The sequence below is a fragment of the Osmerus eperlanus genome, chromosome 1 (genome assembly GCF_963692335.1).
Source record: "Osmerus eperlanus chromosome 1, fOsmEpe2.1, whole genome shotgun sequence".
In the NCBI taxonomy this organism is placed as follows: Eukaryota; Metazoa; Chordata; class Actinopteri; order Osmeriformes; family Osmeridae; genus Osmerus; species Osmerus eperlanus.
Genome location: NC_085018.1, coordinates 138515 through 152084, shown reverse-complemented (window position 1 = coordinate 152084; position 13570 = coordinate 138515). Strand labels below are relative to the sequence as shown.

Genomic DNA, 13570 nt, shown 5'->3' with positions numbered 1-13570 from the left:
GGCTCATGAACTAGTTGATACCCTGTTTCAGCAAGCTAGCAACAAAGGAGATTGTCTAAAGCAACCTTTCCCAATCCTGGACCTCAGGCCTCCCTGCCCTGCATGTTTTTGGCCTGATTGGACCCTTGCCAAGCTCTACAGAAGCCAGCGAAACGACCAAACATGTGGCACCAGGGCAGCTAACTTACCGCTTCAAAGAACGACAAACCAACTCCAATGAACTCATGACTGTCGATAATGCATCAAGTATTTACGAGATGATCGCAAGCTGATAAAAGGAAACATGTTTCCGCCCGGTCTCGAACCGGGGACCTTTCGCGTGTTAGGCGAACGTGATAACCACTACACTACGGAAACTTCTTATAGGCCAGCAACAGAAACTCAGTCCACACACACGCACACACAAAACGAGGACACACCTTTACAATGTCAAATGTGCATTTTGGCTATTGAACTAGTTGATATGGTTCATCAACAAGTCAGCAAGCACTGAGATGGTCTAAGGCAGTGGTTCTCCACCCTTGTCCTCAGGCCAGCATTCTTTAGATGTTCCCTCTTCTAACACACCTGGTTTAAACTAATGAGTCGTTATCAAACTCAGCAAAGACAGATAACGACCCCTTCATTTGAATCAGGTATGTTGGAAGAGGGAAACATTTAAAACATGCAGGGGCAGGGCAGGTGGGACCAGGATGGCGAACGACTGGTCTAAAGATCTTAGAAGAAACAAAGGTCCTCGGCCCATGACATGCATTGTAATGTTTTCCGAACGGGATTCTAATCACTGTTAGAAACAACGGAATGGCTTAAAGGCGAATCCGCACAAGTGGCACAAGGGTAGCTGACTTCAAAGAACGACATGTCAACTCCAATGAATCATGGGACTTCTTGGGACATTGGGACAACATGGGGCACAAGGTACTTTGGAGAGGATCGCAATTGGATGAAAACTGAGGAAAGAAGCAGAAGTTTCCGCCCGGTTTCGAACCGGGGACCTTTGGCGTGTAAAGCGAACGTGATAGCGACTAAACTACGGAAACTGCCAACTCCCGAAAGACAGAAACCCAGTGCACACACAAACACACAGTAACAAGGAAACAGAACAAGGACACACATTTATAACGTAACATGGGCATTTCGGCTCATGAACTAGTTGATACCCTGTTTCAGCAAGCTAGCAACAAAGGAGATTGTCTAAAGCAACCTTTCCCAATCCTGGACCTCAGGCCTCCCTGCCCTGCATGTTTTTGGCCTGATTGGACCCTTGCCAAGCTCTACAGAAGCCAGCGAAACGACCAAACATGTGGCACCAGGGCAGCTAACTTACCGCTTCAAAGAACGACAAACCAACTCCAATGAACTCATGACTGTCGATAATGCATCAAGTATTTACGAGATGATCGCAAGCTGATAAAAGGAAACATGTTTCCGCCCGGTCTCGAACCGGGGACCTTTCGCGTGTTAGGCGAACGTGATAACCACTACACTACGGAAACTTCTTATAGGCCAGCAACAGAAACTCAGTCCACACACACACACGCACACACAAAACGAGGACACACCTTTACAATGTCAAATGTGCATTTTGGCTATTGAACTAGTTGATATGGTTCATCAACAAGTCAGCAAGCACTGAGATGGTCTAAGGCAGTGGTTCTTAACCCTTGTCCTCAGGCCAGCATGCGTGAGATGTTTCCCTCTTCTAACACACCTGGTTTAAACTAATGAGTCGTTATCAAACTCAGCAAAGACAGATAACGACCCCTTCATTTGAATCAGGTATGTTGGAAGAGGGAAACATTTAAAACATGCAGGGCAGGGCAGGGCAGGTGGGACCAGGATGGCGAACGACTGGTCTAAAGGTCTTAGAAGTAACAAGGGTCCTTGGCCCATGACATGCATTGTAATGTTTACGAACGGGATTCTAATCACTGTTAGAAACAACGGAATGGCTTAAAGGCGAATCCACACAAGTGGCACAAGGGTAGCTGACTTCCCATTTCAAAGAACGACATGTCAACTCCAATGAATCATGGGACTTCTTGGGACATTGGGACGACATGGGACACAAACTACTTTGGAGGGGATCGCAATTGGATGAAAACTGAGGAGAGAAGCAGAAGTTTCCGCCCGGTCTCGAACCAGGGACCTTTCGCGTGTAAAGCGAACGTGATAACCACTACACTACGGAAACTGCCAACTCCCGAAAGACAGAAACCCAGTGCACTCACAAACACACAGTAACAAGGAAACAGAACAAGGACACACCTTTACAATGTCAAATGGGCATTTTGGCTCATGAACTAGTTGATATGGTTCATCAACAAGTCAGCAAGCACTGAGATGGTCTAAGGCAGTGGTTCTCCACCCTTGTCCTCAGGCCAGCATTCTTTAGATGTTCCCTCTTCTAACACACCTGGTTTAAACTAATGAGTCGTTATCAAACTCAGCAAAGACAGATAACGACCCCTTCATTTGAATCAGGTATGTTGGAAGAGGGAAACATTTAAAACATGCAGGGGCAGGGCAGGTGGGACCAGGATGGCGAACGACTGGTCTAAAGATCTTAGAAGAAACAAAGGTCCTCGGCCCATGACATGCATTGTAATGTTTTCCGAACGGGATTCTAATCACTGTTAGAAACAACGGAATGGCTTAAAGGCGAATCCGCACAAGTGGCACAAGGGTAGCTGACTTCAAAGAACGACATGTCAACTCCAATGAATCATGGGACTTCTTGGGACATTGGGACAACATGGGGCACAAGGTACTTTGGAGAGGATCGCAATTGGATGAAAACTGAGGAAAGAAGCAGAAGTTTCCGCCCGGTTTCGAACCGGGGACCTTTGGCGTGTAAAGCGAACGTGATAGCGACTAAACTACGGAAACTGCCAACTCCCGAAAGACAGAAACCCAGTGCACACACAAACACACAGTAACAAGGAAACAGAACAAGGACACACATTTATAACGTAACATGGGCATTTCGGCTCATGAACTAGTTGATACCCTGTTTCAGCAAGCTAGCAACAAAGGAGATTGTCTAAAGCAACCTTTCCCAATCCTGGACCTCAGGCCTCCCTGCCCTGCATGTTTTTGGCCTGATTGGACCCTTGCCAAGCTCTACAGAAGCCAGCGAAACGACCAAACATGTGGCACCAGGGCAGCTAACTTACCGCTTCAAAGAACGACAAACCAACTCCAATGAACTCATGACTGTCGATAATGCATCAAGTATTTACGAGATGATCGCAAGCTGATAAAAGGAAACATGTTTCCGCCCGGTCTCGAACCGGGGACCTTTCGCGTGTTAGGCGAACGTGATAACCACTACACTACGGAAACTTCTTATAGGCCAGCAACAGAAACTCAGTGCACACACATACACACACACAAAACGCGGGCACACCTTTACAATGTCAAATGTGCATTTTGGCTCATGAACTAGTTGATATGGTTCATCAACAAGTCAGCAAGCACTGAGATGGTCTAAGGCAGTGGTTCTTAACCCTTGTCCTCAGGCCAGCATGCTTGAGATGTTTCCCTCTTCTAACACACCTGGTTTAAACTAATGAGTCGTTATCAAACTCAGCAAAGACAGATAACGACCCCTTCATTTGAATCAGGTATGTTGGAAGAGGGAAACATTTAAAACATGCAGGGCAGGGCAGGTGGGACCAGGATGGTGAACGATTGGTCTAAAGATCTTAGAAGTAACAAGGGTCCTTGGCCCATGACATGCATTGTAATGTTTACGAACAGGATTCTAATCACTGTTAGAAACAACGGAATGGCTTAAAGGCGATTCCGCACAAGTGGCACAAGGGTATCTGACTTCCCATTTCAAAGAACGACATGTCAACTCCAATGAATCATGGGACTTCTTGGGACATTGGGACGACATGGGACACAAACTACTTTGGAGGGGATCGCAATTGGATGAAAACTGAGGAGAGAAGCAGAAGTTTCCGCCCGGTCTCGAACCGGGGACCTTTCGCGTGTAAAGCGAACGTGATAACCACTACACTACGGAAACTGCCAACTCCCGAAAGACAGAAACCCAGTGCACTCACAAACACACAGTAACAAGGAAACAGAACAAGGACACACCTTTACAATGTCAAATGGGCATTTTGGCTCATGAACTAGTTGATATGGTTCATCAACAAGTCAGCAAGCACTGAGATGGTCTAAGGCAGTGGTTCTCAACCCTTGTCCTCAGGCCAGCATGCTTTAGATGTTTCCCTCTTCTAACACACCTGGTTTAAACTAATGAGTCGTTATCAAACTCAGCAAAGACAGATAACGACCCCTTCATTTGAATCAGGTATGTTGGAAGAGGGAAACATTTAAAACATGCAGGGCAGGGCAGGGCAGGTGGGACCAGGATGGCGAACGACTGGTCTAAAGATCTTAGAAGAAACAAAGGTCCTCGGCCCATGACATGCATTGTAATGTTTTCCGAACGGGATTCTAATCACTGTTAGAAACAACGGAATGGCTTAAAAGCGAATCCGCACAAGTGGCACAAGGGTAGCTGACTTCCCATTTCAAAGAACGACATGTCAACTCCAATGAATCATGGGACTTCTTGGGACATTGGGACAACATGGGGCACGAGGTACTTTGGAGAGGATCGCAATTGGATCAAAACTGAGGAAAGAAGAAGAAGTTTCCGCCCGGTCTCGAACCAGGGACCTTTTGCATGTAAAGCGAACGTGATAACCACTAAACTACGGAAACTGCCAACTCCCAAAAGACAGAAACCCAGTGCACACACAAACACACAGTAACAAGGAAACAGAACAAGGACACACATTTATAACGTAACATGGGCATTTCGGCTCATGAACTAGTTGATACCCTGCTTCAGCAAGCTAGCAACAAAGGAGATTGTTTAAAGCAACCTTTCCCAATCCTGGACCTCAGGCCTCCCTGCCCTCCATGTTTTTGGCCTGATTGGACCCTTGCCAAGCTCTACAGAAGCCAGCGAAACGACCAAACATGTGGCACCAGGGCAGCTAACTTACCGCTTCAAAGAACGACAAACCAACTCCAATGAACTCATGACTGTCGATAATGCATCAAGTATTTACGAGATGATCGCAAGCTGATAAAAGGAAACATGTTTCCGCCCGGTCTCGAACCGGGGACCTGTCGCGTGTTAGGCGAACGTGATAACCACTACACTACGGAAACTTCTTATAGGCCAGCAACAGAAACTCAGTCCGCACACACACACGCACACACAAAACGAGGACACACCTTTACAATGTCAAATGGGCATTTTGGCTCATGAACTAGTTGATATGGTTCATCAACAAGTCAGCAAGCACTGAGATGGTCTAAGGCAGTGGTTCTTAACCCTTGTCCTCAGGCCAGCATGCTTGAGATGTTTCCCTCTTCTAACACACCTGGTTTAAACTAATGAGTCGTTATCAAACTCAGCAAAGACAGATAACGACCCCTTCATTTGAATCAGGTATGTTGGAAGAGGGAAACATTTAAAACATGCAGGGCAGGGCAGGTGGGACCAGGATGGCGAACGATTGGTCTAAAGGTCTTAGAAGTAACAAGGGTCCTTGGCCCATGACATGCATTGTAATGTTTACGAACAGGATTCTAATCACTGTTAGAAACAACGGAATGGCTTAAAGGCGAATCCGCACAAGTGGCACAAGGGTAGCTGACTTCAAAGAACGACATGTCAACTCCAATGAATCATGGGACTTCTTGGGACATTGGGACAACATGGGGCACAAGGTACTTTGGAGAGGATCGCAATTGGATGAAAACTGAGGAAAGAAGCAGAAGTTTCCGCCCGGTTTCGAACCGGGGACCTTTGGCATGTAAAGCGAACGTGATAGCCACTAAACTACGGAAACTGCCAACTCCCGAAAGACAGAAACCCAGTGCACACACAAACACACAGTAACAAGGAAACAGAACAAGGACACACATTTATAACGTAACATGGGCATTTTGGCTCATGAACTAGTTGATACCCTGTTTCAGCAAGCTAGCAACAAAGGAGATTGTCTAAAGCAACCTTTCCCAATCCTGGACCTCAGGCCTCCCTGCCCTGCATGTTTTTGACCTGATTGGACCCTTGCCAAGCTCTACAGAAGCCAGCGAAACGACCAAACATGTGGCACCAGGCCAGCTAACTTACCGCTTCAAAGAACGACAAACCAACTCCAATGAACTCATGACTGTCGATAATGCATCAAGTATTTACGAGATGATCGCAAGCTGATAAAAGGAAACATGTTTCCGCCCGGTCTCGAACCGGGGACCTTTCGCGTGTTAGGCGAACGTGATAACCACTACACTACGGAAACTTCTTATAGGCCAGCAACAGAAACTCAGTCCGCACACACACACGCACACACAAAACGAGGACACACCTTTACAATGTCAAATGTGCATTTTGGCTATTGAACTAGTTGATATGGTTCATCAACAAGTCAGCAAGCACTGAGATGGTCTAAGGCAGTGGTTCTTAACCCTTGTCCTCAGGCCAGCATGCGTGAGATGTTTCCTTCTTCTAACACACCTGGTTTAAACTAATGAGTCGTTATCAAACTCAGCAAAGACAGATAACGACCCCTTCATTTGAATCAGGTATGTTGGAAGAGGGAAACATTTAAAACATGCAGGGCAGGGCAGGTGGGACCAGGATGGCGAACGACTGGTCTAAAGGTCTTAGAAGTAACAAGGGTCCTTGGCCCATGACATGCATTGTAATGTTTACGAACGGGATTCTAATCACTGTTAGAAACAACGGAATGGCTTAAAGGCGAATCCACACAAGTGGCACAAGGGTAGCTGACTTCCCATTTCAAAGAACGACATGTCAACTCCAATGAATCATGGGACTTCTTGGGACATTGGGACGACATGGGACACAAACTACTTTGGAGGGGATTGCAATTGGATGAAAACTGAGGAGAGAAGCAGAAGTTTCCGCCCGGTCTCGAACCGGGGACCTTTCGCGTGTAAAGCGAACGTGATAACCATTACACTACGGAAACTGCCAACTCACGAAAGACAGAAACCCAGTGCACTCACAAACACACAGTAACACGGAAACAGAACAAGGACACACCTTTACAATGTCAAATGGGCATTTTGGCTCATGAACTAGTTGATATGGTTCATCGACAAGTCAGCAAGCACTGAGATGGTCTAAGGCAGTGGTTCTCAACCCTTGTCCTCAGGCCAGCATGCTTTAGATGTTTCCCTCTTCTAACACACCTGGTTTAAACTAATGAGTCGTTATCAAACTCAGCAAAGACAGATAACGACCCCTTCATTTGAATCAGGTATGTTGGAAGAGGGAAACATTTAAAACATGCAGGGGCAGGGCAGGTGGGACCAGGATGGCGAACGACTGGTCTAAAGATCTTAGAAGAAACAAAGGTCCTCGGCCCATGACATGCATTGTAATGTTTTCCGAACGGAATTCTAATCACTGTTAGAAACAACGGAATGGCTTAAAGGCGAATCCGCACAAGTGGCACAAGGGTAGCTGACTTCAAAGAACGACATGTCAACTCCAATGAATCATGGGACTTCTTGGGACATTGGGACAACATGGGGCACAAGGTACTTTGGAGAGGATCGCAATTGGATGAAAACTGAGGAAAGAAGCAGAAGTTTCCGCCCGGTTTCGAACCGGGGACCTTTGGCATGTAAAGCGAACGTGATAGCCACTAAACTACGGAAACTGCCAACTCCCGAAAGACAGAAACCCAGTGCACACACAAACACACAGTAACAAGGAAACAGAACAAGGACACACATTTATAACGTAACATGGGCATTTCGGCTCATGAACTAGTTGATACCCTGTTTCAGCAAGCTAGCAACAAAGGAGATTGTCTAAAGCAACCTTTCCCAATCCTGGACCTCAGGCCTCCCTGCCCTGCATGTTTTTGACCTGATTGGACCCTTGCCAAGCTCTACAGAAGCCAGCGAAACGACCAAACATGTGGCACCAGGGCAGCTAACTTACCGCTTCAAAGAACGACAAACCAACTCCAATGAACTCATGACTGTCGATAATGCATCAAGTATTTACGAGATGATCGCAAGCTGATAAAAGGAAACATGTTTCCGCCCGGTCTCAAACCCGGGACCTTTCGCGTGTTAGGCGAACGTGATAACCACTACACTACGGAAACTTCTTATAGGCCAGCAACAGAAACTCAGTCCGCACACACACACGCACACACAAAACGAGGACACACCTTTACAATGTCAAATGTGCATTTTGGCTATTGAACTAGTTGATATGGTTCATCAACAAGTCAGCAAGCACTGAGATGGTCTAAGGCAGTGGTTCTTAACCCTTGTCCTCAGGCCAGCATGCGTGAGATGTTTCCCTCTTCTAACACACCTGGTTTAAACTAATGAGTCGTTATCAAACTCAGCAAAGACAGATAACGACCCCTTCATTTGAATCAGGTATGTTGGAAGAGGGAAACATTTAAAACATGCAGGGCAGGGCAGGGCAGGTGGGACCAGGATGGCGAACGACTGGTCTAAAGATCTTAGAAGAAACAAAGGTCCTCGGCCCATGACATGCATTGTAATGTTTACGAACGGGATTCTAATCACTGTTAGAAACAACGGAATGGCTTAAAGGCGAATCCACACAAGTGGCACAAGGGTAGCTGACTTCCCATTTCAAAGAACGACATGTCAACTCCAATGAATCATGGGACTTCTTGGGACATTGGGACGACATGGGACACAAACTACTTTGGAGGGGATCGCAATTGGATGAAAACTGAGGAGAGAAGCAGAAGTTTCCGCCCGGTCTCGAACCGGGGACCTTTCGCGTGTAAAGCGAACGTGATAACCACTACACTACGGAAACTGCCAACTCCCGAAAGACAGAAACCCAGTGCACTCACAAACACACAGTAACAAGGAAACAGAACAAGGACACACCTTTACAATGTCAAATGGGCATTTTGGCTCATGAACTAGTTGATATGGTTCATCGACAAGTCAGCAAGCACTGAGATGGTCTAAGGCAGTGGTTCTCAACCCTTGTCCTCAGGCCAGCATGCTTTAGATGTTTCCCTCTTCTAACACACCTGGTTTAAACTAATGAGTCGTTATCAAACTCAGCAAAGACAGATAACGACCCCTTCATTTGAATCAGGTATGTTGGAAGAGGGAAACATTTAAAACATGCAGGGGCAGGGCAGGTGGGACCAGGATGGCGAACGACTGGTCTAAAGATCTTAGAAGAAACAAACGTCCTCGGCCCATGACATGCATTGTAATGTTTTCCGAACGGGATTCTAATCACTGTTAGAAACAACGGAATGGCTTAAAGGCGAATCCGCACAAGTGGCACAAGGGTAGCTGACTTCAAAGAACGACATGTCAACTCCAATGAATCATGGGACTTCTTGGGACATTGGGACAACATGGGGCACAAGGTACTTTGGAGAGGATCGCAATTGGATGAAAACTGAGGAAAGAAGCAGAAGTTTCCGCCCAGTTTCGAACCGGGGACCTTTGGCATGTAAAGCAAACGTGATAGCCACTAAACTACGGAAACTGCCAACTCCCGAAAGACAGAAACCCAGTGCACACACAAACACACAGTAACAAGGAAACAGAACAAGGACACACATTTATAACGTAACATGGGCATTTCGGCTCATGAACTAGTTGATACCCTGTTTCAGCAAGCTAGCAACAAAGGAGATTGTCTAAAGCAACCTTTCCCAATCCTGGACCTCAGGCCTCCCTGCCCTGCATGTTTTTGACCTGATTGGACCCTTGCCAAGCTCTACAGAAGCCAGCGAAACGACCAAACATGTGGCACCAAACTTACCGCTTCAAAGAACGACAAACCAACTCCAATGAACTCATGACTGTCGATAATGCATCAAGTATTTACGAGATGATCGCAAGCTGATAAAAGGAAACATGTTTCCGCCCGGTCTCGAACCGGGGACCTTTCGCGTGTTAGGCGAACGTGATAACCACTACACTACGGAAACTTCTTATAGGCCAGCAACAGAAACTCAGTCCACACACACACACGCACACACAAAACGAGGACACACCTTTACAATGTCAAATGTGCATTTTGGCTATTGAACTAGTTGATATGGTTCATCAACAAGTCAGCAAGCACTGAGATGGTCTAAGGCAGTGGTTCTTAACCCTTGTCCTCAGGCCAGCATGCGTGAGATGTTTCCCTCTTCTAACACACCTGGTTTAAACTAATGAGTCGTTATCAAACTCAGCAAAGACAGATAACGACCCCTTCATTTGAATCAGGTATGTTGGAAGAGGGAAACATTTAAAACATGCAGGGCAGGGCAGGGCAGGTGGGACCAGGATGGCGAACGACTGGTCTAAAGGTCTTAGAAGTAACAAGGGTCCTTGGCCCATGACATGCATTGTAATGTTTACGAACGGGATTCTAATCACTGTTAGAAACAACGGAATGGCTTAAAGGCGAATCCACACAAGTGGCACAAGGGTAGCTGACTTCCCATTTCAAAGAACGACATGTCAACTCCAATGAATCATGGGACTTCTTGGGACATTGGGACGACATGGGACACAAACTACTTTGGAGGGGATCGCAATTGGATGAAAACTGAGGAGAGAAGCAGAAGTTTCCGCCCGGTCTCGAACCGGGGACCTTTCGCGTGTAAAGCGAACGTGATAACCACTACACTACGGAAACTGCCAACTCACGAAAGACAGAAACCCAGTGCACTCACAAACACACAGTAACAAGGAAACAGAACAAGGACACACCTTTACAATGTCAAATGGGCATTTTGGCTCATGAACTAGTTGATATGGTTCATCGACAAGTCAGCAAGCACTGAGATGGTCTAAGGCAGTGGTTCTCAACCCTTGTCCTCAGGCCAGCATGCTTTAGATGTTTCCCTCTTCTAACACACCTGGTTTAAACTAATGAGTCGTTATCAAACTCAGCAAAGACAGATAACGACCCCTTCATTTGAATCAGGTATGTTGGAAGAGGGAAACATTTAAAACATGCAGGGGCAGGGCAGGTGGGACCAGGATGGCGAACGACTGGTCTAAAGATCTTAGAAGAAACAAAGGTCCTCGGCCCATGACATGCATTGTAATGTTTTCCGAACGGGATTCTAATCACTGTTAGAAACAACGGAATGGCTTAAAGGCGAATCCGCACAAGTGGCACAAGGGTAGCTGACTTCAAAGAACGACATGTCAACTCCAATGAATCATGGGACTTCTTGGGACATTGGGACAACATGGGGCACAAGGTACTTTGGAGAGGATCGCAATTGGATGAAAACTGAGGAAAGAAGCAGAAGTTTCCGCCCGGTTTCGAACCGGGGACCTTTGGCATGTAAAGCGAACGTGATAGCCACTAAACTACGGAAACTGCCAACTCCCGAAAGACAGAAACCCAGTGCACACACAAACACACAGTAACAAGGAAACAGAACAAGGACACACATTTATAACGTAACATGGGCATTTCGGCTCATGAACTAGTTGATACCCTGTTTCAGCAAGCTAGCAACAAAGGAGATTGTCTAAAGCAACCTTTCCCAATCCTGGACCTCAGGCCTCCCTGCCCTGCATGTTTTTGACCTGATTGGACCCTTGCCAAGCTCTACAGAAGCCAGCGAAACGACCAAACATGTGGCACCAGGGCAGCTAACTTACCGCTTCAAAGAACGACAAACCAACTCCAATGAACTCATGACTGTCGATAATGCATCAAGTATTTACGAGATGATCGCAAGCTGATAAAAGGAAACATGTTTCCGCCCGGTCTCAAACCCGGGACCTTTCGCGTGTTAGGCGAACGTGATAACCACTACACTACGGAAACTTCTTATAGGCCAGCAACAGAAACTCAGTCCGCACACACACACGCACACACAAAACGAGGACACACCTTTACAATGTCAAATGTGCATTTTGGCTATTGAACTAGTTGATATGGTTCATCAACAAGTCAGCAAGCACTGAGATGGTCTAAGGCAGTGGTTCTTAACCCTTGTCCTCAGGCCAGCATGCGTGAGATGTTTCCCTCTTCTAACACACCTGGTTTAAACTAATGAGTCGTTATCAAACTCAGCAAAGACAGATAACGACCCCTTCATTTGAATCAGGTATGTTGGAAGAGGGAAACATTTAAAACATGCAGGGCAGGGCAGGGCAGGTGGGACCAGGATGGCGAACGACTGGTCTAAAGATCTTAGAAGAAACAAAGGTCCTCGGCCCATGACATGCATTGTAATGTTTACGAACGGGATTCTAATCACTGTTAGAAACAACGGAATGGCTTAAAGGCGAATCCACACAAGTGGCACAAGGGTAGCTGACTTCCCATTTCAAAGAACGACATGTCAACTCCAATGAATCATGGGACTTCTTGGGACATTGGGACGACATGGGACACAAACTACTTTGGAGGGGATCGCAATTGGATGAAAACTGAGGAGAGAAGCAGAAGTTTCCGCCCGGTCTCGAACCGGGGACCTTTCGCGTGTAAAGCGAACGTGATAACCACTACACTACGGAAACTGCCAACTCCCGAAAGACAGAAACCCAGTGCACTCACAAACACACAGTAACAAGGAAACAGAACAAGGACACACCTTTACAATGTCAAATGGGCATTTTGGCTCATGAACTAGTTGATATGGTTCATCGACAAGTCAGCAAGCACTGAGATGGTCTAAGGCAGTGGTTCTCAACCCTTGTCCTCAGGCCAGCATGCTTTAGATGTTTCCCTCTTCTAACACACCTGGTTTAAACTAATGAGTCGTTATCAAACTCAGCAAAGACAGATAACGACCCCTTCATTTGAATCAGGTATGTTGGAAGAGGGAAACATTTAAAACATGCAGGGCAGGGCAGGGCAGGTGGGACCAGGATGGCGAACGACTGGTCTAAAGGTCTTAGAAGTAACAAAGGTCCTTGGCCCATGACATGCATTGTAATGTTTACGAACGGGATTCTAATCACTGTTAGAAACAACGGAATGGCTTAAAGGCGAATCCACACAAGTGGCACAAGGGTAGCTGACTTCCCATTTCAAAGAACGACATGTCAACTCCAATGAATCATGGGACTTCTTGGGACATTGGGACAACATGGGACACAAACTACTTTGGAGGGGATCGCAATTGGATGAAAACTGAGGAGAGAAGCAGAAGTTTCCGCCCGGTCTCGAACCGGGGACCTTTCGCATGTAAAGCGAACGTGATAACCACTACACTACAGAAACTGCCAACTCACGAAAGACAGAAACCCAGTGCACTCACAAACACACAGTAACAAGGAAACAGAACAAGGACACACCTTTACAATGTCAAATGGGCATTTTGGCTCATGAACTAGTTGATATGGTTCATCGACAAGTCAGCAAGCACTGAGATGGTCTAAGGCAGTGGTTCTCAACCCTTGTCCTCAGGCCAGCATGCTTGAGATGTTTCCCTCTTCTAACACACCTGGTTTAAACTAATGAGTCGTTATCAAACTCAGCAAAGACAGATAACGACCCCTTCATTTGAAT

The 13570-nt window shown here is 46.4% G+C and overlaps 16 non-coding genes across 16 annotated transcripts; all 16 read right to left on the bottom strand.

Annotated features, from left to right (window-relative positions):
* Positions 1 to 284: 284 nt before the first annotated feature.
* On the bottom strand, positions 285 to 357 carry trnav-aac (transfer RNA valine (anticodon AAC)). Its single transcript has one exon. It is a non-coding gene; the product is annotated as a tRNA-Val (tRNA).
* Positions 358 to 1423: 1066 nt separating this feature from the next.
* trnav-aac (transfer RNA valine (anticodon AAC)) lies at positions 1424 to 1496 on the bottom strand. The gene has a single exon. It is a non-coding gene; the product is annotated as a tRNA-Val (tRNA).
* A 625-nt stretch (positions 1497 to 2121) lies between these two features.
* Positions 2122 to 2194, bottom strand: trnav-uac (transfer RNA valine (anticodon UAC)). Its single transcript has one exon. It is a non-coding gene; the product is annotated as a tRNA-Val (tRNA).
* A 1078-nt stretch (positions 2195 to 3272) lies between these two features.
* On the bottom strand, positions 3273 to 3345 carry trnav-aac (transfer RNA valine (anticodon AAC)). The gene has a single exon. It is a non-coding gene; the product is annotated as a tRNA-Val (tRNA).
* A 618-nt stretch (positions 3346 to 3963) lies between these two features.
* trnav-uac (transfer RNA valine (anticodon UAC)) lies at positions 3964 to 4036 on the bottom strand. Its single transcript has one exon. It is a non-coding gene; the product is annotated as a tRNA-Val (tRNA).
* Positions 4037 to 4670: 634 nt separating this feature from the next.
* trnav-uac (transfer RNA valine (anticodon UAC)) lies at positions 4671 to 4743 on the bottom strand. The gene has a single exon. It is a non-coding gene; the product is annotated as a tRNA-Val (tRNA).
* Positions 4744 to 5126: 383 nt separating this feature from the next.
* On the bottom strand, positions 5127 to 5199 carry trnav-aac (transfer RNA valine (anticodon AAC)). The gene has a single exon. It is a non-coding gene; the product is annotated as a tRNA-Val (tRNA).
* Positions 5200 to 6268: 1069 nt separating this feature from the next.
* On the bottom strand, positions 6269 to 6341 carry trnav-aac (transfer RNA valine (anticodon AAC)). Its single transcript has one exon. It is a non-coding gene; the product is annotated as a tRNA-Val (tRNA).
* Positions 6342 to 6961: 620 nt separating this feature from the next.
* On the bottom strand, positions 6962 to 7034 carry trnav-uac (transfer RNA valine (anticodon UAC)). Its single transcript has one exon. It is a non-coding gene; the product is annotated as a tRNA-Val (tRNA).
* Positions 7035 to 8113: 1079 nt separating this feature from the next.
* On the bottom strand, positions 8114 to 8186 carry trnav-aac (transfer RNA valine (anticodon AAC)). The gene has a single exon. It is a non-coding gene; the product is annotated as a tRNA-Val (tRNA).
* A 625-nt stretch (positions 8187 to 8811) lies between these two features.
* On the bottom strand, positions 8812 to 8884 carry trnav-uac (transfer RNA valine (anticodon UAC)). Its single transcript has one exon. It is a non-coding gene; the product is annotated as a tRNA-Val (tRNA).
* A 1071-nt stretch (positions 8885 to 9955) lies between these two features.
* trnav-aac (transfer RNA valine (anticodon AAC)) lies at positions 9956 to 10028 on the bottom strand. The gene has a single exon. It is a non-coding gene; the product is annotated as a tRNA-Val (tRNA).
* Positions 10029 to 10653: 625 nt separating this feature from the next.
* On the bottom strand, positions 10654 to 10726 carry trnav-uac (transfer RNA valine (anticodon UAC)). The gene has a single exon. It is a non-coding gene; the product is annotated as a tRNA-Val (tRNA).
* Positions 10727 to 11805: 1079 nt separating this feature from the next.
* Positions 11806 to 11878, bottom strand: trnav-aac (transfer RNA valine (anticodon AAC)). The gene has a single exon. It is a non-coding gene; the product is annotated as a tRNA-Val (tRNA).
* A 625-nt stretch (positions 11879 to 12503) lies between these two features.
* On the bottom strand, positions 12504 to 12576 carry trnav-uac (transfer RNA valine (anticodon UAC)). The gene has a single exon. It is a non-coding gene; the product is annotated as a tRNA-Val (tRNA).
* Positions 12577 to 13209: 633 nt separating this feature from the next.
* Positions 13210 to 13282, bottom strand: trnav-uac (transfer RNA valine (anticodon UAC)). Its single transcript has one exon. It is a non-coding gene; the product is annotated as a tRNA-Val (tRNA).
* Between the last annotated feature and the right edge of the window lie 288 nt (positions 13283 to 13570).